The 27,469-nt window shown below is 31.6% G+C and overlaps 1 long non-coding RNA gene across 1 annotated transcript; it reads left to right on the top strand.

The window, feature by feature from the left end:
- The first annotated feature begins 2,146 nt into the window (after positions 1–2,146).
- On the top strand, positions 2,147–26,869 carry LOC132718532 (uncharacterized). Its single transcript, XR_009624098.1, has 3 exons — positions 2,147–2,256; positions 20,467–20,623; positions 20,981–26,869. It is a non-coding gene; the product is annotated as an uncharacterized LOC132718532 (long non-coding RNA).
- The last annotated feature ends 600 nt before the right edge of the window (positions 26,870–27,469 follow it).

Below are 27,469 nucleotides of genomic sequence, written 5' to 3'. Positions count from 1 at the left end.
GGGTTAGGACAAGGGTTACCCTTACCATTACAGTTAAGTGCATGGCGTAATTACCCCGAACGCACGAGATCAATAAAAAATGACAGACTGATTAATTAATCAATTAATTAATTAATTAATTAATTCATTCATTCATTCATTCATTCATTCATTCATTCACTCATTCATTCATTCACTCATTTATTCTTTCATACATTTTTCCTTCTTTCATTCAATAAAAGAGTAGATATTTTATGGATTATGATTAGTTTGATTTATGCTGTTGTGTTATCTGTTGTGCTCAATTTCAAATTGTTTGAAGCATGAAAATATAAACATCCAATCTTAAAAAGCTAAAATATTAAGAGAAAAATACCGAAAGAAAGTATTTACGTGAATTCTTTGGTAGTTATAATACAATTGTCATTTCAATATCTATTTAAGGGCAAATGTCGTCTCTGGTATTCGCTGTGTATTGAATAATGTTAGTTATGTCTATAAATCATACGAGATTACAAGTTTAACGTCTTTTATGTCATACAAAGTAAAGAAAAAGTAAACAATAGAGTAACGGGTAAAGTATCACGCTATGATATCGCATGACAGTACAGATAAAATACTTGCCAAACGACTCAATAAACAGAACCAAACACACGTCATGAATTAAATCTTTTATCAGTTTAAAGTGACTACTAGTAATTCAATGCTAATCATTACAAAGGAAAAGCATAATATGATGAATTTTGAACGAGTGCAAAAACGTTTGATTAAATAAAACCATGGATTGTTAAGATGAGAAAAAAAAAAAATTAAATCATTTTTGCTGTGTTTCTATGGTTTGACTCTGTTTAAGTTTAACATTAAATTATCAACATGTTTTTGACACAGCTCAGTTAACACACCCTCTAGTAGGGAACTGTCCAAGAAGGCAAAGCATATTCCTCCCATATCTTGACTGAAGATTGACTTCTAAACACAAATATAGGAAAACAGAATGGTACTTTCCGTTTTATAAATATGGCTAGTACAAACTACGTTAGCGCTAAATGACACAAGTTATTTAGAAGAACAACTGTGACATGTTTGATTATTAGTATATTATAAAAAAATATTGCGTAAAATTTGAAGTTTATATTTGTAGAAAAAAGAGATACAGCGTCGGTGTACGAAAATTTGACAATAAATAGTTGTACAAATATTGTACGTTGCGTGCTATGTGCGTGAGTCGCAAAACTAATAAATTAACTGGAAACTCAAATAGTGATTGAAAACAAAACGGAGGATAAAAAGAACATTGATGACAGCGTTATGTAACTCTTTCTTGAAAGGACTGTGTAGAAAGTTTCATTTTGATTGGCGATTTGTTCAATGAGGTGACTGTTAGGGAAACAAATATATTGTGCATCTCCTTTCTAACCGTTGCAAAAGTTGCAAAAGTTATGAAGGCTTATAACGTCTGATACTCTTTTAAAATTTCGATTTTTAGTTATCATTATTTTCATGCTGAAGGCTCTAATATCACAGCCGTATACCCACATCTTTGGATGCTCTAATTGCAAAGTTTTACCATTTAATGTTTAATTTTGATGGATTCGGTGCTAGGGGATATAGACAGTAGCTTAACTACCTTTGAACACCAGTGTTCAAGTTTACTGTAATGTATATTCGGTAAGGTTGTGTATTTTACCATTCTATTGCAATATCCCGATATGGTTTTGAACTTTTAGTTCTTCATTTAATGTCTATTTTATATTCCCCTATATTTATCAATAAATACTTACAAAGCGGAAAACTTATTCAATTAATTCAATGATATTTTGGTAGATAAAGGTCACGTGATATCATTATCAATAAGTCGTAGTTAAATCGTCTGCTATAGTGCGTGGTTAAGCATATGTACGTTGGTAACATAAAAACATGTGAATACACTCTTCGAATAGCTTTAACAATCCAAACAGAAACATGACATTCCCCGTCCAATAACTTTTTTTTTTGCTTATGCATTTATACATTATTTCTATAAATAGACCATGAGTTGTTCAATTTTCATTGGCTATCATGCAAGGTGTTTTTCCAACCGGAGCGCATATATTATAGCGTTGTCAAGCAAGGGAGGCAATAAATTGAACTTAATTTTTTAGGAGAATATTGTTATAAGTTACACTGAAATTTCATTTACAAATTTGAAAATATATTTTTTTTGAAAATGAACATTGTGCACAATTTCTATACCACTTGATTAAAAAAATGTAAATGGATTAAAGAAGATACTTAATCGTAAGTTATACATACATATATACATATATACGTCTATCATTTATTGTTTCTGTATCAGTTACCTCATCTAGTATTTTTGTACTGTATTTTCTCCTTTTTTGAACAGACATCATCTTTTCTTCATGGAATAAATAACAGATGTCATGTTTTTGTTTGGTTTTCTTAACAAAAGTGTGTCATTGGGATATTCAGAGTCACTTTAGGTTACCAAAGGTAAACATATCACAGCACAACATTTTCGGCTCAGTGCCAATAAACTTGAGCAAGCGTTGATGGGATAGAAAATTTGTGTCCATTTGCTGTTTTATTGAGGATCTCTGTGTGTTCTCCAAACGGTATATCAAATAAAACACTTTTTGTTAAAACTATCCATAAATTATAATAATGAAAAATTAGCTTTTGAAGGTGAATACTAAAAAACACAACCGCGGCTTTGTTGCCGGAACTATGAACCTATTAGTATTTGTTGTTATCTAGAGGGACGGGGATCATTTCTTTATAAATATAAAAGCCACTTTGTTTTGTTTATGTATTCATTTTAATCAATACACGCTAGCAGACGATAATTTACAAAATAATGCCGAACTCAACCTTACAAACCAATTACAGAAATCATAACGCATATAAACAATAGAGGCCTTTATCCCTTTAATCTTATGAACATCTCAACGGGTGCAAACATGAAACTGTTTAATATTCAATTATAATACATGTAGTATATTTTTTTTGAAAGGCTCGTAAAAATATTCAGTGCATATAGGTTTAACTGAGCAAGGTAAAGCGAAACTGTACTTATAATTTTAGCCCGATATCTATTCAAAGAGCTTTATGAACACATCTGCAGTTGTTTCATTTAACTCAAAATTTATCAATTACATATTCAAATGTTGTGTTCTGCTTACGCCTGTGCAAGGATGGGGGCGTTATTCGTAGCTTGCAATTATGAACAGGCTCAATCAAACTGATATGTAACATTTTCAAGTTTGCCATCTTGTGCATTCTAAACGATTCCGTATTTTTTCTCTATTACTTTCTCCCAATGCTATCCAAATTGAGACAGTCAAAGAGTGACTGTTATATCACATCTCAATATTAACAATAAAATATTAATATGTAAAAAAGTAAATGTGTTTATTGTAAAGTAAAGATCGTCAAATAGCAATTACTACATACAATATTGTGCTGTAATTGTGAAGCCTTTTATGCTAGGACTATTATGCCATTCTATCAAAATCGGAATAAGCTATTGGCGGAACTAATTATAAAAGTCAGAGTATTTAGAAGAGGGGGGCGGGGGTGGTAATTAATATTAAATTTTATATACAAGGATAGTAATATCCAACAGTAGATAAAGTATTACAATTTTCGTCTCTGCTACGTCAATTATGGACAAAGGACTGCATATTAACATACAATACATGCATTTACAAATAAATATTGACTATATTGATTTTGAAGACACGTTTGTTACATATCTGAATATTTTGAATTCCTTTCTTTGTTTGTATTCCATCTAAAGTGTTGCTATTCAGTAGACGTGCTTCTTAATATGAGAATAAAGTACGATAACCTTCAAAAACTAAAAGCATCCACATATAAATATTTTGAAAAAATGATCATTGTATGCATGCATCATATAATAGTTGCCACAAAGATACTTTCAGTGTTGTAACGTTTAATTTCCACGACGACTACAGTACTTTTATTCACAATATAATTTACATCGAATGTAGTAGATGTCTTTGCTCTGAATGTAAAATTGAATTTTGTCAAAACCGCACAAGACAAATAAAAAGTCATATTACATTAAAGCTAAAATGATCAGACCAAAAATAAATACATATAATGAACAACATCGTTTAAATAGTCTTCGGATCGTTGGACCAATCTCATGTGTCGGTTATAATTTTAGATCGGCCAAAATAATTAAAATTATTCATAAGATATGGTTAATATATTGAAAACACAGTGTCCGATTACATTTAGCTTTTTATACATGAATAAATATCAGTTGTAGTAACGACTTGTGTTCAATTAAACTTTGGACACTTTAATAGCCCTTATATATATGAAGGGATACATGTTTCTTGTGGATGTCGCTTTTGGCACAATAATTTCTTAAATGTATTATGAAAAAAGTCAATAAAGCGCATCCATTAACAATCTTCAGTTAGCACTCTAATTTATAATTTCATTTTGTTGGATTAAATCCTGTTCTTCAAGTGTCTGAGCAATAAACGTTTAGAAACAAATCTGGGATATTCTCTTCAGAACAATTCCAGTACAAGTCCAGTTAAAATTCTGGAAATAAAGTAATCCCTCGGAAGCATTAATCACAACAAAATTACAAGAGAATTGCAGGCTCGGTTTGACTGAGTCTGTACATGAGGGATAATGTAAAGTGCAACATTTCACAGTCACACATTTGCATAACTGGGTCAGGTTATAATAGTGTAAATTTATGTTTAAATATTACATTCATGATTAATTAGTAGCAAATTGCATCATATTTTAATGTTCTTTAATACAATAAGCAAATAAAATAAGTCGAGGAGATGTCTTGAATGTCATTATCTTTTAACATAATTATTGGGTTAGGGCAATGGTTACCGTTACCCTTACCATTACTGTTTAGGGCATGACGTAAGTACCCCGAACGCACGAGATCAATAAAAATGACAGACTGATGTTCCCGTTGTGTCATCATATGCCAACTTTAAAGAGTTAACGTTATTTTAAGAAGACTTGAAAGTATTTTGCTTAATTCTGTTAGTACTTTTATATACCGGAAACATGGCTGTTTTCAAATGATGTTAATATAAGCATTAAACAATTTCATGATGAAAGTTATATCAGGAACATTTAAAGTAATACTATATAAATCTAAAACTGTAAAAGTAGTTCAATACTATAACATTATTTACCAAGCTATATTTGATGATTTAGTTTGTTGTTATACGATTTACTGGGAAAGTTTGTTTTAGTAAAAATCGACTCAAGGCCTCATATAATAGCATATTCATTTTAAATAAAAAGTCAAAAATCAGTCAAACCACATCTAAAAACTGTTAGCATTATTGCGCTGCACTCCCATTGCATTATTGCCAATAACATTTCTGTACTTATGTCATATTAATGTCGTAATTTTATAATCGGAGGAATAAATGAATTTTTTATTCTGCGAAATTTGAACACGTAGTAAATTGCTCGGATTGAAGCCAGTTTTTCGTAGTTTTTTAAAGAACAGTCGGAAAAAATGCTTTAGATATTTATGGATTATGAGTCGTTTGATTTACATGTATGCTATGATTGTTGAAATACCGTAATTAATATTCTTAATGGTAAACCAATCAGTCAATTTGCATTTTAAAAACGTTTATCATTTATCTATTGTGCTCAATTTCTTAACTAATGATTTCCCGATGTGTGTTTTATCATATGAATCAATTTAATCAGAGTTCATTATTGTTTGAACATATTTGATATAAAAAAATAATGTAACACGTAAAATGTCAGTGTAATTGTGATATGGAAATCAAATATTTTGCTTTAATCCATTTTTTCTATTAAATACATAACATGAGGCTTCTTTTTTTTAAACTCTTTAAATCTCACGATCCAACCTGTATGTTTTTAGTTACGCCAATTGAATATGATTTCTTTAGATATCATTCATGTCAATAGACCGTTGTGTATTGAATATCTGCGGTTCTCTACGTGGGGTATAATTGCCAAAGAATAAAAAAATCGTGCCCTTCATTTTTAAAGATAAAGTCCAAATAACGTTTTTATAAGCACTTTGTAAATTTAAACATTCGTGTTGCAAAATAATAATTGCAAAACAAGTTTCCAGCTACTTTCTGTATTAAGCTTATCGTTTTTTATGACATAAGATCCGTTTTTGTTTTGCTCAAATTAAAAACCGACTTAATAAACAATTTGTAGCGAAACAAAGCAGAAACAGAATATTTGCATTTAATCATACGTGATATCTATGTACAGAATATGAATATAAGCATATGCCGGGAAAGTGGACATTGATTTGTCATCCAAAATTATTCAAAAGAAGCAATTCTGTAACAATTGTATAGTCTGAATCAGAAGTAGTGTATAACCATACTATTTATAATATACTATACTAATTGTAGTAAACAAAACAGAAATATGATATATGCATTAAAGTTTTCGCTTGTGAGTTAGTCTAGATAGAAATGTCCAGAGGTGTTTGAAATTCATTGGAGTAAAATACATCGACTCCTTGGCAGTTAAACTGATATTAAATAAGTAATTTATACCAAACAGTAAAATAGAAGAATCAATCGAATCAAATAAGATATAAAGTTATAGACATTCCCTTATCAAGACTCAAAGATCTTTTTGTTATACCGATATGTTCATATTAATTGCGTTATGTTATTCAAAACAATATTGTAAGGCTAATGTTTACCTTTGGTGAAAGGAATCTACATTACAATTTAAAATTCACAACATAAATCATAAAACATGAATTAAATAAGACAACGTACTTTTTAAAAGTATTGTTTGATTTCAATAACCTGCAGCTATCAACTGCATACTGATTATACGGTCAATGCACACAATACATAAATCTTCAATAGATTTTCGATAAGTTCCGTGAGATGTACGCAATAAAATTTAATTTTATTAACGAGATAATCTCAGCACCTTTACAAAGACCATATTAACAACCTGTCATGTACACTATTACTGTATTAGAATTAACAACATTTACCTACTTTCATCCTCCTTAAAGTAAAACAAAAATTACCATATATATACTTATTCCTTATTTATATATAAAGTTCAATGAATACCTCTTTAAATGTAAAGTTGATATAAACTTGAAATGCGCCCCTTTAAACCATACTAACCCTTGAAAATATAAATATACAATGGACATTTTATGAAAAACTCTACAAACGTAAAATTGATATATTAAGTGAATTGTGTCCCTTTAAATAGAACTAATAAGTTTCTTGAGTAACTCTTCAAATGTTACATTGATATGGAAATTATATTGCGTACCTTTGAATGGTACTAACCATTGTTTAATCGTTTCGTCAATTTATACATTTGACATAGGGGTGTGTTGAGGCGTGTAAATAAACTTAATTTAATCTAGAAAAAGTCATAGTCTAAAGAAGGAAACTGTAAACACCAAAACTTATAGAGCTAAACCGATACGAGAAAATTACTAGAAAGAAACGTGACAACCTACATCCAGTAAATCGTGTACAGTAAAATGATTTAAGATAAAGGAGCGAACTTGTTTTCCTTCAAAAAATATTTACGTGAATTCTTTGTTAGTTTTAATACAATTGCTTATTATCATTTAAATATCTGAGTAAGGGCAAATGTGGTCTCTGGTATTCATTGTTACAAGAACAATGTTAGTATTGTCTATTAATCATTCGAGATGACAAGGTTAACGTCTTTTCTGTCATACAAAGTAAAGAAAAAGTGAACAATAGAGTAACGGGTAATAATGCAAGAAATGCATTTATGATAAATTTTGAACGAGTGCAGAAAAGTTTGATTAAATAGAACCATAGATAGTTAAGATGAAAAATATATCAGTTCAAATCATTTATGCAGTGTTCCGATCATTTGACTCTGTTTTAGTAATACAACATGTTTTTGGCACCACATAACACACACATCTTGAAGTATTTTTCCTTCTTATAGCGAACTGTCCTAGAAGACAGAGAATATCACTTTCAAGTATAATATCTCGATTGTAGATGGACTACTTAAACACGATTTAAGGAAAACAGAATGGTTCTTTTAGCGAAAGGTTCCCGTTTATAAATAGCTATTTATTGCTCTGTCTACTGACTCTCTTCTTGCTAAGAGAAACGCGTGATCTAGAAGAACAACTTCACTTACATGTTTATACAGTGCATGTTTAAAACATATTGCTTAAAATTTGAAGTTAAGATTTGTTTAATATGTCAGTGTTTGAAAATTTGAAATTGTCTTCACGATAATTAGTGGTACAAATATATGTGTACGATGCGTGTGATATGCGTAAATTCTGATAAATTGCAGACTCATGTTGAAATTGAAAAGAAACGGAGAACAAAATGAACATTGATGACGGCGTAATGCTTCACTCTGTCTTGAAAAGACTGTATAGAACTTTTCATTTTGGTAGAAGATTATTTCAATGAGGTTATATTGACTTCTAGAAAATAGTTATAGTGTATTTCCTCTTTCTCGTCGTTTTAGTAATATAAAGCCTGATAACTTCTGATAGTTTTGATATTTTGAGTAGTTGTTTTCATAATGAAGGTTCTTATATCGTAGCCATATGCCCACATCGTCGGGTGCTCTAATTGTTATTTAACGTATTACCATTTTAATGTGTGTTTTTTCTGCTCATGACAAGCCGATGCTAGGGGGTATAGACAGTAGCTTAATTACTGTCAATGAAACCGAATCTGCAAGATTTTTCAAGTTTGCCTTTTTATTATTTTGGTATTATGTATATTACCATTCTATTGCAATATTCTAGTGTCCAGTCTTCTAAATTGATTTTTTTTTTATAGAGAAGTTTGTTTACTTAAGTTCCAATTCGAAATATCTGGCAAAAAAGTGATTCCTCGGTTTGATTGAGTCTGTACATGAGGCATGAGGGATACTGATAAGGTGCAACATTCCTCACGCCCCCTAGCACCGGCTTGTGTGGTACTCAATTCTCAACACTTAAAAGTGCTGGCATCGATTATCCTGAAGGACCAAAAATATAACAATACTGAAGTGAGGCAACGTTTTACGGCTGCCACAAAACACTTGACACCTGCTGTTGAGTTGTATAACTATCTGGAAAAAAGTGATCCCCCAGAAGCATAAATAACAGCAAAATTACATGAAAATTGCAGACTCGATTTGATTGAGTCTGTACATGAAGGAAAATGAAAAAGTGCAACAACCCCCATGTCCTCTTAGTCGATTTATAACTAATGGACCCATATATAAGGACATACTAGATGATTTAACGACGCTTTGTTGATAGCACGTGACTGTTGATAACCATTGAGCATATAAATGCATTGGAGTTGGATCAATATTTCTTCATTTTTTTTGTTAAGATACCATAGTAAAAAAACAAGATCATTATTTTTTCATAAAATCGTATGATTTGGCAGAACATGTTTGATAATTATATAAATAACTAAATAGATATGCGACTTGCAAACATGTTCTTTTAAATATTTCTTTATTCACTCAATGTTTAAATTATAACAAAACTATTTATTTAAACGACAATGTCTGCAAAACAGGGTTATATTTTAAGTCTTGTGTATTTTGAATATAAGGTGGTGACAAAGCAATTTAAAGAAAATCAAATATTTACACGATTAATATATTTGATCAAATGAAGTATTAAATTATGTTCAATTAATACATGTCAGACAGCAAGCTTAACACGTTAAATCAAGTTGGAAGATCGATAGCACACCAATATATTTACAAAATCAATTGATTTAATAATACACCATTTGAATGATTTTAACAAGCCAAACAGAAAGATGATATTCGTCTTTCAACAACTCGTGTTATTCATTCATAAGTAATATCTATAAATAAACCATTTGATTTGGTGTTGCACTAAGGTATGAGTTGTTACATTTTCATTGGCTAACAGGCAAGCGGATTTTTTTTATCGAAGCGCGAATATAATAGCGTTCAAACAACCATTTAAATTCAATATATTGAACTACATTCTTTAGGATAATAAAGTTATAAGTTTTATATGACAAAATGCAATACTGAGATTTATACATTTGAATTGAAAACATTTTAAAGATGAACCTTGTGCACAATTTCGATACCACTTGATCAAAACAATGTAAATGTATTAAAGAAGATACTTTACCGTAACAAAATATATTTTAACTTGTCTAATACATGTAATATCATAAATCTTTCTGTATAAGTCAACTGATGTAGTTATTTATTTGTACTGTATTTTCACATTTTGTAATCAGGTAAACTCTTTTTCATGGAATAACAGATGTCATGTTTTGTGTACAGTTTTCTGTATTGGGATATTCAAATACATCTTTTTCGGTCACTTCGGTTTCGAAAGGTAGACATATCGAAGCACATACTTTTAGGCTCAGTGTAAATAAACAGAGTAAAAGAAAAGTGATGTCGAAGGATCTTGATGTGTTGGAAAGGATGCCAAACTCAAACAGTAGACAAGTACAAATGTTGCTGCAATGCAGCAATTGAGAAGCTTCGCGCAAAAAAAATGCGCTCATTACAGATAGTTTACCAAATTATTGCTACGCACAGGACATGTTATATTCAGATTAAGTACTATTGTAGATTTTTTCCGAATGTTTTGTAAACCATTTTTTGCATAATTATATATACTTATCTTATGCACTGTCCATAATTAAAAAGAGGGGAAAGATATTTAATATAAAAAAAATGCTTTCACTGATGCCTACCTGGTAAGGAAAGTAATTCCAATGAATACAAACAAGACTTACAAGACTTGTAAAATGTTATGTGACATGACTGTACTATGTTCTGTTTGTGTCACTACTGTAGTCAGTAACATAAGATGATAAAATATCAAAGTCTGTTTTTTTTATTATAATAATTGTAACAAATATACAAATAGTAACAAAAGGGACTAATATTATAATATACTAATATAACATGCATTTTTTCATGTCAAAATTAAAAAAATGGTTTCTTTCAACTGAAAGTAGAACACACTTTGGAATGAAAAAAATGGGATGAATTTCAAAAAGACCAACACAGGAATTTTTTGTTTGTTATACACGCGTTACATGGTGATACAGTATTTATTAATATAATAGAAGACTGTTACCTGAATTTTAGGCAGGTATGAGGAAATTCACTAACAGCATGTTCGTGAGAGTCAAAGATTATAAGCTATTTGTCATTGGTGATATATATATATAAATCTTTTGTTAATTGATTTATTTAGAGATCAATATACTTTATTGTTGAATTGTTTTAAAACCATTCATACAATAACATTACTTTTCATGTTCAAAATGTAGATCAAATCAATGATGCTATCTATCTTTAGCCTATGTTTAATGAGGGTCCATCCGCTCGTAAGGCCACAAAATACAGGTTTGCTGTGGCATACCCTTCGCAAGATGAGCTATTTTTTACGGACGAGCACAGTCACGGACAGGTCGCGTCACGACAAAATGCCTCGAACGAAATTAAATACTTTATCGATTTCGAAAGAAAATACTAAAAAGCTCACCAAAATAGTGTTAGAGAACCCATAAGTTTATGATGCACCAATGACAGATTAAAACAACAACATCTGGTCGTCGGTTGCTAAAGAGATGTTATTCAAAAACCTAACTGGTATTTATGGTGGCATATTTCTGCCACCAGATAACCATATAACTAACTAGTTAATTAAGAGGTTAACTAGTTACTTAACTAGTTAACCTCTTAATTAACTAGTTAGGTATCAGGTTAACTAGTTACGTAACTAGTTAACCTCTTAATTAACTAGTTAGGTATCAGGTTAACTAGTTACGTAACTAGTTCACCTCTTAATCAACTAGTTAGGTATCAGGTTAACTATAGTTAGGTAACTAGTTAACCTCTTAATCAACTAGTTAGGCATCAGGTTATCTGGTGGCAGAAATATGCCACCATAGGTATTCAATCTTTTTTCCTTTTTCTTTTTACCTAATTCTTTGATGTTACAACTGGTTTTGGTATTTGAATGAAATTAATTTCAAATAATTATCCTCTGTTCATATATTATAAGTAAGTTACGTACACATGAAATAATACGCACGGACATGCACCGCACGGACATGCACCGGACGCAGGTCTCGTACCATTGGAGTAGCGGCCTTGTGAATTATTTTGAAGCACAAAGTGGTGTGCTGCATCACTGTCACCAACGAAATGTAACTTTATATACTAAAGTTTAATTATTTCAAAACAACAAATATATCAACATGTTATTAGCAAACATTTAATTTCTTAAATATAAATTAAGAATAATTATCAAAAGCAAAATTATTAAAGTTTTATTCATGAAATTTTCTTTATATTGACAAATTCAATCATTAATAGTATACTTGCTATGCTGTGTATAAATTAATTCAAAATGTAACAAATTATAATTCCATGTACTAACAAAAAAGGGAAATAACAAATGTATAACCTAAGTGTCAAAAATCAGAACATTTAGAGCTATTTATAGCTTTCGAATTCATGTACAGCAGAACTGCTTACCTGTTCTGATTCATTAATATGACATGTTGCGAATCACCGAAGGGGAAACCATTATAGAAATTAAAAGGAGTTCTTGAATGCGGATTTACTTTTAGCTGTAAATCGAAGGGATTAAATGATCAAATCCGGGCCCATGGACAAAAAAAGTAAACACAAATAGCTCCCTGTGGGCGCGGAGCAATCAAATCCTGCATGCCTGAAATTACTTTTGGTTCAAACCTAGCGATGAAATTTTATATTTTATATTCTTTTTGACTTATTACGAATATCAAAACAAAGACAACCACAAGATTTGTTACCAAAACTTGGTACCAATTTAGTTGTTAATCTAGAGAGATAGGTGTCCTTTCTTTAACTGTATATAGAAGCCACTTTTTTAATAAATAAATATATATATCATTACACGCTAGCAGACAGACAATATATAACAATAGACAGCAGAGATCTAAACGCGTATAAACAATAGAATTTTTATCCCTTTAATCAATACATAGGTTTAACAGAGACGTTAAGTCGAAACTGTATACATATATTTATATATATATATATATATATATATATATATATATATATATATATATATATATATATATATATATATATATATATATATATATATATATATATATATATTATATATATATATATATATATATATATATATATATATATATACAGTGTATGTGTATATGTATACAGTGTATGTGTATATGTATACAGTGTATGTGTATATGTATACAGTTCTATAGCTATTCGATGGATAAAAGGAGCTACTGCTTAAGTAGAGTATCTTTTTTATTTCGAAAACATCATTATAGGCCTGGTAAAGCTTAAATATAAATAGACCTTACTTAAAGGTATGTAACACATTGAATATTAGTGTGCCATTATTACGGTTGTAATGAGTCTTCACCTATCCCTGATTCCATTTTTTAAAAAATCGGGTTTGCTGCGTCCTAAGAACGTTGCCTTTGTCTTGTTGATCTTTATTCTCGATTTTTTGGACACAAAAAAAAATGTTTGACTAAAATTTTCACAACAGGCACAAAAGAATAACTGCGATAATTAAACATGCGTCAGAAACTATAAACATTTTGCAGAGTAAACTCTGAAATTTTCCTTTAAAAACTCAATTTTAATAGCCAATCTGAATATTTATTATTAAACTTAAAATAACCCGTTACCTTCAATAAGAGTATATACCATATATCAAGTCACATAGTTATAACCACTTATCAAAGAACACGTAAGTGGCATGTGTGCAGACAATATCAATATTATGACAAAAACCTTGATTACAAACTATTTCACACGAATATAGAAATAGTTTGTAATAAATGTTTTTAATAATTGTTTTATGAATATTTACTCACTTTATTTGCTCCCTCCCATGTATGTATCACTTTCCCATGGCATGTCAGGACCTGGTTGAATGATTTCAGTTGAAAATTAAAACGCCTTATCTGTTCGCTAGATATATCTTGTCATGCATGCGCAGCGCTAAGAATCAGTCATTTGAAAATGAATGTACTCGTATATACCAAATAAAATGGCAGAATCGCAGAACTTAAATTAAAACTCCATATGGATCATATCTAAAAGAGCCATTTCTGAACGGTCTACCAAGTAAACCACATTTTTACGGCTCTGGCAACAATAATTGAAGAATGAAAGTATCATTATCATACCTAATTATTCACAAGCTAATAATAAGCAACATGTAGCCAATAAATAGCCTGCCATACATGATCAAGGACTCTGAATCCAATACTTTAAATCAATAAGTTTAAAAAAGAGTCACTGTTTATAAAACAAATGCTGCCTCTTACATGCAATTTAAGTTTTATTAACTACATGTATCAATTTTAACAAGACCTTTTCAATAGAAATTGTCATATTTATAATTATGTTATCTTTAATACATTAACGCAAATATCCTTTCCAAAATTCGAAGATAATGGAACACTCTTGAAGCAAGTTCTTCATGATTGTAAAACACCATATATGTATAGAGGCTATTCGTTGCCAAAACTCCAGCCTTTGAAACTTGACAATGTATACTTCGGTTCTACTAAACAGATAAGTAAAAATCTAATTGTCGATCCGAGAGTTACATACCACTTACGAACTTTCGCTATACGTATATGCAGTATTTCGATAGAGCGGAAGTCAGTGCGCGAGCATGCGCTTTGCTATATCTCGTTCAGTTACCGCTCACGTTTTAAACTCGGTTGCTATGAAGCGACACTAAGTGTACATGGCTTTTACAACTAAAATATCAGACAAACACATTAAAACAATACACATAAACTACACATAGCTGTTTTCCATATTAATAGTTTCCATTTGAAACTGATAGTCAAACAAATATCTCAATATTCTTACCGATTTAATGTATTGTTTACATGTGATGACAGCAACGCTGTGTGTTAGATTACTTTCGGTTCAGAAAATTCATTTGTTTACCATCAAAACTCATATGTTTACCATAGGAACCATATATAGATAGAAAGCAAATTAAACAAAGGTAAAGAAAAAATTGTCCGTTTCTGATAAAAAAATCGAATAAATAAATACAAAGTCTTTTTAAAATGTCCCTTCTTTGAGTTCATTTGAAAGGGGAATAATTTGGTGGAATTTTAGACAGGGAAACAGGGAGTTATCTTACATGGCTAGGGAAAATGGCCGACTGAAATCATGCAAGCAAGTTTGTAAGTGCATACTGCACTGGTATTAAGCATTTTGATTATCTCGATTTGATAAAATGAAAGCTGTTAACATGCAACTTAGATAAATTGCAAACTGATTTATAAATGTATAATTTCAAATTTGCGACATGTAGAAATGTAAACGATAGAACGTACACAATACGTTTAATGCTGTGCATCATGACGTTGAGAATGTAACTGCATCAACTTGACAAACTCAGGTTTACAACACCACACTTTCCTTTTACATTCTAACGCGATTAACATTTGTAAACGATTTTGCAACTTCCATATATGGAATTATCACGGAAATAGACGAAAATTAATAGGCGGAGCCAATTTCACGAAAGCAGAATATAAAGAGCGGTAACTCTTTCTGGTACAAAAATATTTCAAATTATATAGAAACTGTTACATCAATCTTGACTTTGAACATCCTCTGATTTTGTTAAAACGTGTTCTAGTACAGGATATTCAAGTAATGCAAAATTGGTTAAGATATAATGTAAAAATGTAACAACGTATATACTGATAATGAGCATAATAATATGCAAAAACTAAAGTTGGTGAAATAACATAAGGAAATGTTTCCCATATATAATGACACACATCACTAGTCATTGATATCAATGATAGGGTTTTGTGGGCCACGGCAATACTCTAAGCATATCTTTTTTCTTTACCTTCAGCAATTAGTACTAGAATGCGATACATGGAAGGCACTTTTGGCAACACGAATAAAGAGAATTGAACAATAAGCCTGTGCCTTCTTTCTTTAAAGGACTACATAATGTTGGATTGTAGAAAAACTCATATTTTTGACCAAGTGTATAACCACGAAACAATGCAAAGTTTACTATCGATAATTCCGTTATATAACCAAAACTTGTGAATTTGTCCCATTTTAATGTTGAAATAAATATTCAGTGTATCCTGGCAACTCTGTTTACCTCCATTGGGAGGTATTTTGAGTCATAGGATGTGATTTAGCCTTTTCTTGTAAAATATATGTAAGCTGGCATAGGTTAAGGTCTTTTCATGCATTGTGCTGAATCAATAGCACCTCTAAAATATGTGTATATATGCTGTCATTAGCTGTTACCTAGATTTGCTGTCTAGATTTGCTGTCTATATGATCAAAAACAGAGAACTACTTTGATGTACATGAAATACTACTATGTTGCTATTCGAGACACCGTAGGCGTGAATCTTAATAAAATAAGGATAAACCTAACAACTAAAAAAAACACAAAAAAACAACATCTAAATGTAAATATTTTGAATCAGATATCATTGTATGCACTTATCATAAAATATTAAACATAATTATACAGCTTTGCATACTTTCCATTAATAAGCAGCATGTAGTACCGGTGCTAGTCAGACTAAAACAAATATTATCATCATTTGACTTCTGATTTCAAAGTACATGTATGACACTTAATTGGAAATAAAAGATGCGCTAATGATTCAATGGAATCGCATGTTTCATATTTCAATTTTCTTGAATACAATAACCAAATAGAATTAGTCAACCGCACATTTCTTTATCGAGACGCGTGGATAGGTCTATCTCTCAAAACAAACAAGCTGTCATTTCTGTTATTATCTTAGTCATAGTAAGGGGTTAGGTCTAGGGTTAACCCTTACAATTATAGTTGTGTACATGAACTTATTATATCGAACGTAAGATATCAATAAACAACGACAGTCTGATGTTCCCTTTATATCATTATATGAATGATATAAAGCATTACTATTATTTTAAGCAAACTTAATATTTTTATTATGTTCTGTTTGTACCATTATATCGTTCTTGAACAACCAAAAAACATTGTCATTTTCAAAGAGATGCTACGAGCATTGAACATTGCATGATGAAAAGTGTAATAACATCGTAAAATTATTAACTAACTGTATTTTATTGTATAGTTAGTTTCTATTCGGCAACAGAAGCAATGGCATTAATGGTTTAGTTTGTTTCATTTTGGCCAAAGCAACAATAAAAATCGACACAAGGCTTATCATAATCATTTTATATGAAAAGTACAATCAATCAGCGAAACAACATGAACATTGTTACTATTATTGCTCTGTACTCCCATTGCATTATTGCCAATAACCTTTCTATACTTATGTCATATTAATGTCGTAATGTTAAAATCGGATGAATAAATGAATTTTAATTTGGTTGAAAGTTTAAAAACGTAGTAACTTGCTCGTAATGTAGCCATTCGCACGTAGTTCTTCTAAGGAAATGGCGAAAATAATCTTGTAGATAATTACGGATAATTAGTCGTTTACCTTATGCTACGATTGTTCATTTATCGTATATTATCATTCTTTACGCCAAACATACCACTCAATTTGTATATATATAAACTTAAATTTTTAACCAACATAAAACAGATGAAGTAAAACGATTAAACAAAATGATCAAAAAGATCAATTTTAAATTGATCAATGTTGTAAGGTGAATAACTTATCCACGCAAGTTGAATAACCAATTTTAAAATCATTATATTTATAAAGTACTAATGGTAGTTAAGCAAACAGAAATATGATATCTTCATTGATTACCGTGTTGGCTTGTATGTTTTATTTATTAATAGATAAGAATGTTTGAGTATCAATGGTGTATAGTTTGGAACAATGGCTCAAAGGACTGTCAAAATGATATTTAAAACCACACAAAAAATAGAAGAAGCAATAGAATTTAACTATAGGTGAACGCGAGTAGTCGGGTATGTAAACCAAATAAAATATAAAGATGGATGAAATTATTCCAAAAGACAAAAGTTCAATAGAAAAAAGTATATGTACTTATTTTTGCAATATGTTTTATCGTGTATGTATATATATCAACTAAATCTGTAACTTGTTGAAAGTTAATAAACGCCTCACAATTATAAATTAGATTTCTTCTGCTTATCATGTAAATGATATTGAATGGGTGTTATTTTAACAATTTACACATAGGAATCATCGAATTGATAATCAAGACAAATGCTATTTCAGTAACATTAGAAGGTGATTCGCAACATAAAAAACGACTGAACGTTCGGACCCACCTTTTCAACCGACATTTTGGTTTTGGCATGCGACCATTTTAAATAATTGAAAATGTCCATGAACAAAACCTAAGAAGGTTATCATTATTGAAATACTCCTAAAATTTCGAATAAAATGATTTCGTCTATCACATATAAGTTAATTTTTCAAATAGTAAACTGGCGTTAATATGTTATAGATTTTAATTATGTTCCCTTAATTTTTTAAGAAAACGAATGTAAGTCCAATGAATCTAAACATTATCAAAACGCTGTTTATTTTATGAATCCTTAAACAAGAGCAGTAACAGAGTGTTGTTTTATAAAGAAACCATATGTTTTATTTTGTGTAAGTGAGTAAACTAAATAAAGGATATTGAATGAGTGTAGGTTTATCACTAAATTTATCGAACGAGTTGAGTAAAATCATAAATTAAGCGAGCCTCTGGCGAGCATAATATTGTTTTATTCAGCGAGTTCAATAAATTAAGTATTGCATCTACACGAATATAATATTCTTTTTTATAACATATAAAATAAGAACGGTAAACTGTTAAAAAGTCATGGGGCATATAGTGTTACCCTGTTCGTTCATTCCGTCCTTCCGTCATTCCGTCCTTCCATCATTCTGTCATTCCGTCATCATCAGTTTCCGTTCATTATCCTAGTAATGGTTGCACACATTCAACTCAAATTTGACATATGGATATGTCATGAGAAAATACAGGTCAGGTTCGAATTTTGTTATGATTTAAGATTTTTTGCAGTGTTATGCCCCTTTTACTTTGAAAATAATATGAAATTTCCAGTTTCAGTTCATAATCCCCCCAACGGTATAACACATTCAACTCAAACTTGACATATGCATATGTCATGAAAAAATACAGGTCGTTTAGTTTGAATTTGGTCATGGTTTGATGATTTTTTGCAGAGTTATGCCCCTTTTACTTTGAAAATAATATGAAATTTTCAGTTTCCGTTCATTATCTCCCCAACGGTATTACACATTCAACTCAAACTTCACATACGGATATGTCATGAGTAAATTCAAGTCAAGTTCGAATTTAGTTATGATTTGATGGTTTTTGGCAGAGTAATGCCCTTTCAACTTTGAAAAAAAGAGGAAATTTTCAGTTCCCATTCATTATCTCCCCAACAGCTGCAAATTAAAGATATGGATATGTCATAAGAATGCATTGGTCAATTTCAAATATGTTCATGGTTTGATGAAAGCTGATAAAGTCATCCCACTTGAACTTTGAAAAAAATCAGGCATTTTAATTTTCCTTTCATTATCTTTCCAATGGTTGTACACATTTAACTCAAATTTGACATATAGATACGTCTTAGGAATAAGCAGTTCAAATTTGAATTTGGTCGTGGTTCAATGATTTTGGACAAAGTTATCTTTCTTGAATGTCGGAAAAATTTTGAATTTTCAGTTTCAGCACTCATACTTATGTGGAAATGTATGTAGCCATTGTTTTGTCTACAAATATGCATCATATGCAATTTACAAAAGATTAACACTCAATTATTTAAGTTTCAGTGCCTTGAACTTTGTATAAAAATGGTTTGTGATAACATTGAAAAGTTTTAAGGGCTTTGAACTTAAAATGAAAAAAAATAATTTGTGCAAACAAATTTGGAACTAAATATTATAACATCTGAAATTTTGGCTGCATGCGGGGGCATCCGTGGCCTGAAGACACATTTCTAGTTTAAATATATTAAAACAGGATTTATTTCATCGAAACGTATGAAAATAAATATTTCATGAGCGGCATAAGCCATAAGTGATATATGATATTTTTCATACCACAATTTGTTCTCTCTTTTTAAACATTAAAATTTGATTGACTTCCCTTGAATATTGTGTATTGGCTGAATTTAGCCGAAAGTATTCTGTCAAGACCTCAGTGAAAATATTGAAAATATGTTCCGATGACATGAAAAACCAATGTTTTACAATGAAAATACGAAAAGTGAGAATATGCATTTTCTTTCAACAATATTTCTCAATATTTTATTTAATTATAAGTATAATATACACATGTATTTGTATCGCTATAGAAATCAACTATCTTTAATACACTAAACATGTTGTCAAGCAAACCATACTGTGTTATTTGTAGATTGTTTAATAAATGGTGAATTATAATTCTATATTTAAGAAAGCTAGAGATGGCAGAGTCTTGTGATAATGAGATTTTCCGTAAAGCCATAATTAAGAATTATGTGGCACTCAAGAAGTATTTGCATCCTGATCCTATAATTGATTGTGATACAGGCTTTGAATTACTTACCGTCGCAGACAGAAAGAATATCAAGGTACGATATAAAATAGTTTAAAGGCCAGTACGATTAGATTACTTTTTTCAATTGTCAGTATTTGATGACATGTGTAACATGGTGAGTTTTTATTTTAATTGTTGATTGTATTATAATTACTGATGCATTTGATAAATAATCTTATTTAATGCTCGTAACTTACATTTGAAATATTCTATAAAATATCTTAAGATTTCTGTATGAGTTATTTCAAAAAGTGAACTTGGTAAGCTAATCTTATTCTTACAAATGCAACAAAAATTAAACGCTTACCGAACGTGTTAAAATGTAATGAACATTAAGTTGATATAAAGGTAAAATATTTTTGAATCTTATGGATAAAATACAATGTTACAGGGTAAGGATCCAACTGATAAGAATCACACGATATTGAAAAACGTAATAGGCAAAGGTGCTAAAGGTTACACAGATTTTAAAGAGCGCCTGAGAAAGACCTGGCAGACTGACTTATTAGAGCTTATAGTTTGTGCAGAGAATGGACGGGACACAGAAGAGATAAAGAGTCGGCTTGAGAAAACCGCATTGTTAAGTCCAGAGTATATCAAACACAGAGGTGGTAAGTCAATTGTTTTACGCTCACAGTGTTCATGACTGCAAGCTGTCAGTTGTTAGCAGTCTGTCAGTCTTCGTCAATATATGTCTTCCTAAAAATGTCAACCTTAAATTATCGATAAATATCAATTTTTACAAAAATATTTAAAAGTAGCCTTCTACAATATTTTCCCCTGTTGATAATTGCCTCCTACCTAAACATGTTTTCTGAGTGTGAACTATAAATTATTTAGTTTTTCATTTATAATCTCCTGGTAGTAACTCAAAGACATCACTGCCATCTTATTATCTATTTTATATATTTTACTACACAAACTACATATATCTATACGATTATCCGATTGGCTTGATTTATGTTAAAATAAAACAACATAGATGGCAGATTTGTCAATCTGAAATCCCCGCACATGTTTTTATCATATATCAAGAAAACGTAAAATAATCCATTTTGAAAACAAAAATCATATTTTAACGTGTATTATCATATTAACATGTATTATAGAAGACCCCAATTAGTCACACAGTTACAGTTCATGTTTTAAACATATAGAACCTATTGTTGCACTCGCTACGCTACAAGGCAATAAATTCAATAACTATAACTCATTTTCAGCGCGTTACATTTTAATGATTACGTCAAATGTTGAATGTTAACGTCACGTGTCTAAATAGAGAATCTCAACAGTGAGTTTATTGCATAATAACAAACCCTTTTGGTCCTTCTATGTTCAACAGGGAAAATTGTGGGTCGTCTTAGAATCTGTAATGACTAAGCACTGCTGTTGGAATCGGCATACATGTTTCATCATTAGAAATTAATTGTTCATGTGACGGTGTTCCGCTAGAGCTGAGAACGTCATGAATTTCTATGGTGACAGTACGGCTTTACAATAGTGACAGTATGACAGTACAATGGCGAAGCATCATGTTATGTGGTGATCTTACTGTCGTTCTTCGCCACCATACTGTCGTATTGTCAATATTGTACTGTCGTACTGTCACTTCCTGTTGTATTGTCGTCTTCCTGTTAAGTATGCGCATAATAAGATATTAACATGGATGTAAAATTTATCATGCCATATAAGGTCACACTTTAACAATGCCCTCTCATAAAAGGAAAAACTTGTACTGATGTAAAAAAAAATGGTGAAGCGCGACAGTGCGATCGTGTTAGAACGACAGTACAATGGTGTCAGAACGACACAATTATGTTGTAAGAAGGACAAAACGATGGCATCAGAACGACAGTGCGATGGTGGGGAGGGACAGTACGATGGGGACAGTACAATAGTGACAGTACATCGGTGACCGTACGAGGGTAACAGTACGATTATGACAACACGACAGTACGTTGGACTGTCGTCATCATACTGTCGTATTGTCACCATCGTACTGTCGTGCTATGACATTGTACTAACTTATCTCGGATAAAGCACCCTAACCCTTATGGAACCCTTACCCTTATGGAACACCGTAGTTTACCGTCAATACATTTTATTTGATCTAATAATCCAGTTTAAAAAAACTCACTGCCATATTTAGCGTTTTTGATTTTGTTTAGCGTTGAAACTGCGATTGCAATATTTAGCGTTTATTGCGACATTAGGCGACAGTCTATGAAATATATGAAATATACATATGAAAAAAGGCGGAGTCAATATTAATAATTATTCGTAAGGATTACTTGCTAAGGTATTTCCTCTGATGCTAAGTAGCTTCAGGTATTCTATTAATTATGACATATTCAAATAATATTTCGCATCATAGACGGCGGTGATAAATTGTGTATTGAATTGTATTACATATATAATAAATATATTACTGCGCGCTGTTCAAATGTTTTAATGTACAAAGAAAGAGTGTTTGTAAACATTATTTTTGTGCTGCAAAAATAAGATAAAAAGTGTTATTTTAACGTTTTCATGAAATATGGAGTACATTTTTACTCAACATGATAATATTCAATTTATAGTACTCTCTTAAATAAATTGTAATTTAATTAATTACAGATGCAAGTTTGAGTTATCAATCATAATCAATTAAAATAAAATCTGAAAGTAATTGTAATTCAATCAATTACTGATCAATGTAATCCCCGGGTCTGCTTTGTGATTAATTCATCAAAGGATTGCAGACGCGCTGTATACATATTTTGATTATAGGTATAGGGCATATTCGCCAGTGTATGCATATTGCTTTGTTTGATTGTTATTGTCAAATGCATTTCCCAATTTAATGTATTTGAGTGTATTCCCTCTGCTTGTTGCAAATATCTTGCAGCATTTGCAACTCAATGTATGTTAATCATACAATTTTTTAGTGTCAAAGGAAAATGAATATTCGGTTGTAAATAGGTTGTACATAACCTTGAAATGTTGTTGCTTAGAAGTTCTCACTCTTTTTGACGTGGTTCTATTAACTTTATTGGCAGAACGATGTTGACAGTACTACAGTATGATGGTAACAGTACGATAGTACGATGGTGACAGTACAACTGTATGGTGGTGACAGTAAGACTGCACGATGGTGACAGTACAACAGTACGATGGTGACTGACAGTACGACAGTACGACGGTGACAGTACGACGGTGAAAGTACGGCAGTACGATATTGACAGTACGTATGTAAGGTGGTGAAAGCAAGAGAGTACGATGGTGACAATAAAACAATACGATGGTGCCAGTACCATAGTGACAGTACGGCATTTCGATGGTGACAGGACGAATATATGGTGGTGACAATACAATAGTACGATGGTGACAGTACGATAGTACGATGGTGACAGTACAACTGTATGGTGGTGACAGTAAGACTGTACGATGATGACAGTACAACAGTACGATGGTGACTGACAGAACGACAGTACGATGGTGACAAAACGACGGTGACAGTACGGCAGTACGACTGTGACAGTACGTATGTAAGGTGGTGAAAGCAAAAGAATACGATGGTGACAGTTAAACAATACGATGGTGCCAGTACCATTGTGGCAGTACGGCATTTCGATGGTAACAGTACGAATGTATGGTGGTGACAATAAAATAGGTCGATGGTGACAGTACGTCAGTATGATGGTGACAGTACGACAGTACGATGATGACAGTACGGCAGTACAATGGTGACAGTACAACAGTACGATGGTGACAGTACGGCAGTACGATGGTCACAGTAGGACAGTACGATGGTGACAGTGACAATACGGCTTTGTGATGGTGACAATACGACAGTACGATGGTGACAGCACGACAGAACGATGGTGACAGTACGGCAGTACGATGGTGATAGTACAAATGCATGTTGGTGACAGTACATCAGACGATGGTGTCAGTACGATGGTGACAGTACGGCAGTGCGATGGTGACAGTACAATGGTGACAGTACGACAGTACGATGGTAACAGTGACAGAACAATTGTATGGTGTTGACAATACGACATCACGTTGGTGACAGCACGACAGTACGATGTTGACAGTTCGATGGGCGACAGTACGGCAGTACGATGGTGACAGTACGAATGCATGGTCGTGACAGTACAACAGTACGATGTTGACAGTTCGATGGCGACAGTACGGCAGTACGATGGTGACAGTACGAATGCATGGTCGTGACAGTACAACAGTACGATGGTGACAGTACGACAGTACGATGGTTACAATACGACAGTACGATAGTGACAGTCCGACAGTACGATGGTGACAGTGACAGTACGACTGTATAATGATGACATTACGACAGTACGGAGGTAACAGCACGACAGTACGATGGTGACAGTACGATGGTGACAGTACTATTAGGTCAATCACGGACTTGCATTGACTTGACATTAAAGTATGTACGACAAATTACAGTAGAAATTAGATTATAACAAACTATTTTTGATAATTACCTTATATATTACCTGAATATCGGGTTATGAAAACTACGTACTTTATTAAAGGTGAATTTATTTCTGATAGAACTATCCGATAACTTGTAATAATAAATGGCCGAATATCATCCTTAAAAGTATTAATGTAGACATATTTATCAACAATGTAATGTTGTTGTTGCCGACAGTGCTGGTGCTTCATGCAAGCGGTTGGTGTTCATTTGAAAGTTTACCCGTGAGAAACCTAGCTTAGATTTATTTTCTTTACTGAGGCACTTGAACATTATTCTCAATTATATAGGCACTATGCATAAGTTATAATTTCTTGACATTTTTATTATTTCCTTCATTCCGTCAAGAAAGATTGATTTGCCTAGAAAAATTGAAAAGTTTCGGTCCACAGACCACAATATTATAGTATAATCTTATAGTATATGTTATTTGTATACATGATTGTATGAAAACGATTTGCGATATGGCCTGTGTCTGTGAATCCGTCAAAGAAGCTATAATAGATCTATAAACAAATAACCAGATTTCTACCGTTGATCTTCGTTATTTCACCCATTTTTCCGAGAGTTTCGATTCACAATATAAAATCATAAATGACATAAACTTATTGTTCAGATGGGAGAATTTAATCACTAAAAAAGAAATATTTATTTCGCCAAGACTTTAGTAATTACTTTTTACTGTAAAACACGGAAAGCACCGAAGGTCAAATTTTTTCTTCCACAGTTATCTCCCGTATATAATAATTTGGGCTAGAATCTTAAATTCTTAACTGGTTCCTTACGAAGTTTACATTAAATTGTGATTTTAACAACCGATTGACGATTATACTAAGTTTAGGCATCATGATTATATTCCTCTATTTCTGAACCTTAAACATATTTTTCTATCGTTAATGTTGTTCATGGTTACTTTCTGGAATATTCAAGTTAAACAGCAGCAATGTGGCAGCAATCAAAAATATTGTTAAACAATAAGATGATACATACAAATTAAGAAACATAAAAGACATATTAGTAGTTGTTAAGTATTAATGATAAAAATTTCAAGATCACAAAGGTACAAAAATGGTAAACCACGGATTCTAAATACGCAAATAAGATTTTTGTTACAGTGAGTCTAATATGGGAATTAATGAATTGTAACAATAGCAACAGAAAACACGTAAAACCAATGACTTATAAAAATAATATATACGATTAAATAAAATTGTCAATAACTAGGATGCATATAAAAGTCGATTATATAAAGTTGTGGCAAGTTGGATATAACGGTATGTATAGCTTCTGTTGACAAGTTGGATAAAACAATACGTATAACTTCTGTTGGCAAGTTGGATATAACAGTATGTATAGCTTCTGTTGGCATTTAGTTGTATAAATCAGTACGTATAGTTTCTGTCGGCAAGTTGGATATAACAGTACGTATAGTTTCTGTTGGTAGGTTTGATATAACAGAACGTATATATAGCTTCTGTTGGCAAGTTGGATAAAGCAGTATGTATAGCTTCTGGTGGCAAGTTGGATAAGCAGTACGTATAGTTTCTGTCGGCAAGTTGGACATAACAGTACGCATAGCTTCTGTTGGTAGGTTTGATATAACAGAACGTATAGCTTCTGATGGCAAGTTGGATAAAGCAGTATGTAAAACTTCTGCTGGCAAGTTGGATAAAGCAGTATGTATAATTTCTGTTGGCAAGTTTGATATAACAGTATGTATAGCGTCTGTGGGCAAGTTTGATAAAGCAGTATATATAGTTTCTGTTGGCAAGTTGGATATAACAGTATGTATAGTTTCTGTCGGCAAGTTGGATATAACAGTACGTATAGTTTCTGTTGGTAGGTTTGATATAACAGAGTATGTATAGCTTCTGTTGGCAAGTTGGATAAAGCAGTATGTATAGTTTCTGTTGGCAAGTTGGATAAAGCAGTATGTATAGTTTCTGTTGGCAAGTTGGATATAACTGTATGTATAGCTTCTGTCAGCAAGTTGGATATAACAGTATGTATAACTTTTGGTGGCAAGTTAGATAAAGCAGTATGTATAGTTTCTAGTGGCAAGTTGGATAAAACAGTATGTATAGCTTCTGGTGGCAACTTGGATATGATGTTGATCAAGGGAAGTAACTACTCTGGTTATATTTCATATTTTACATGGAATTGTTTGCCCTTGAAACAAATATAACGCTTTAAATAGTATATTGTATGAAAGTGCGCAAATGATGTTTTGTTTGTAAGTTCCTATTTGTGTTATTATTTGTTTTTAGCTTACCTGAGCATATGCTCAGGGTGAGCTATTAGGATCACTCTTCGTCCGTCGTCTGTCGTCCGTTGTCCGTTGTACGTCGTCCGTCGTCCGTTGTCCGTTCAAACTTTTAAAACGACATCTCCTCT

The sequence above is a fragment of the Ruditapes philippinarum genome, unplaced genomic scaffold, assembly GCF_026571515.1.
Source record: "Ruditapes philippinarum isolate M1 unplaced genomic scaffold, ASM2657151v2 ctg7145_1_1_1_1, whole genome shotgun sequence".
Classification (NCBI taxonomy): Eukaryota; Metazoa; Mollusca; class Bivalvia; order Venerida; family Veneridae; genus Ruditapes; species Ruditapes philippinarum.
Note: the sequence above shows the minus strand (reverse complement) of the source record. Positions and strands in the feature narration are given on the sequence as shown.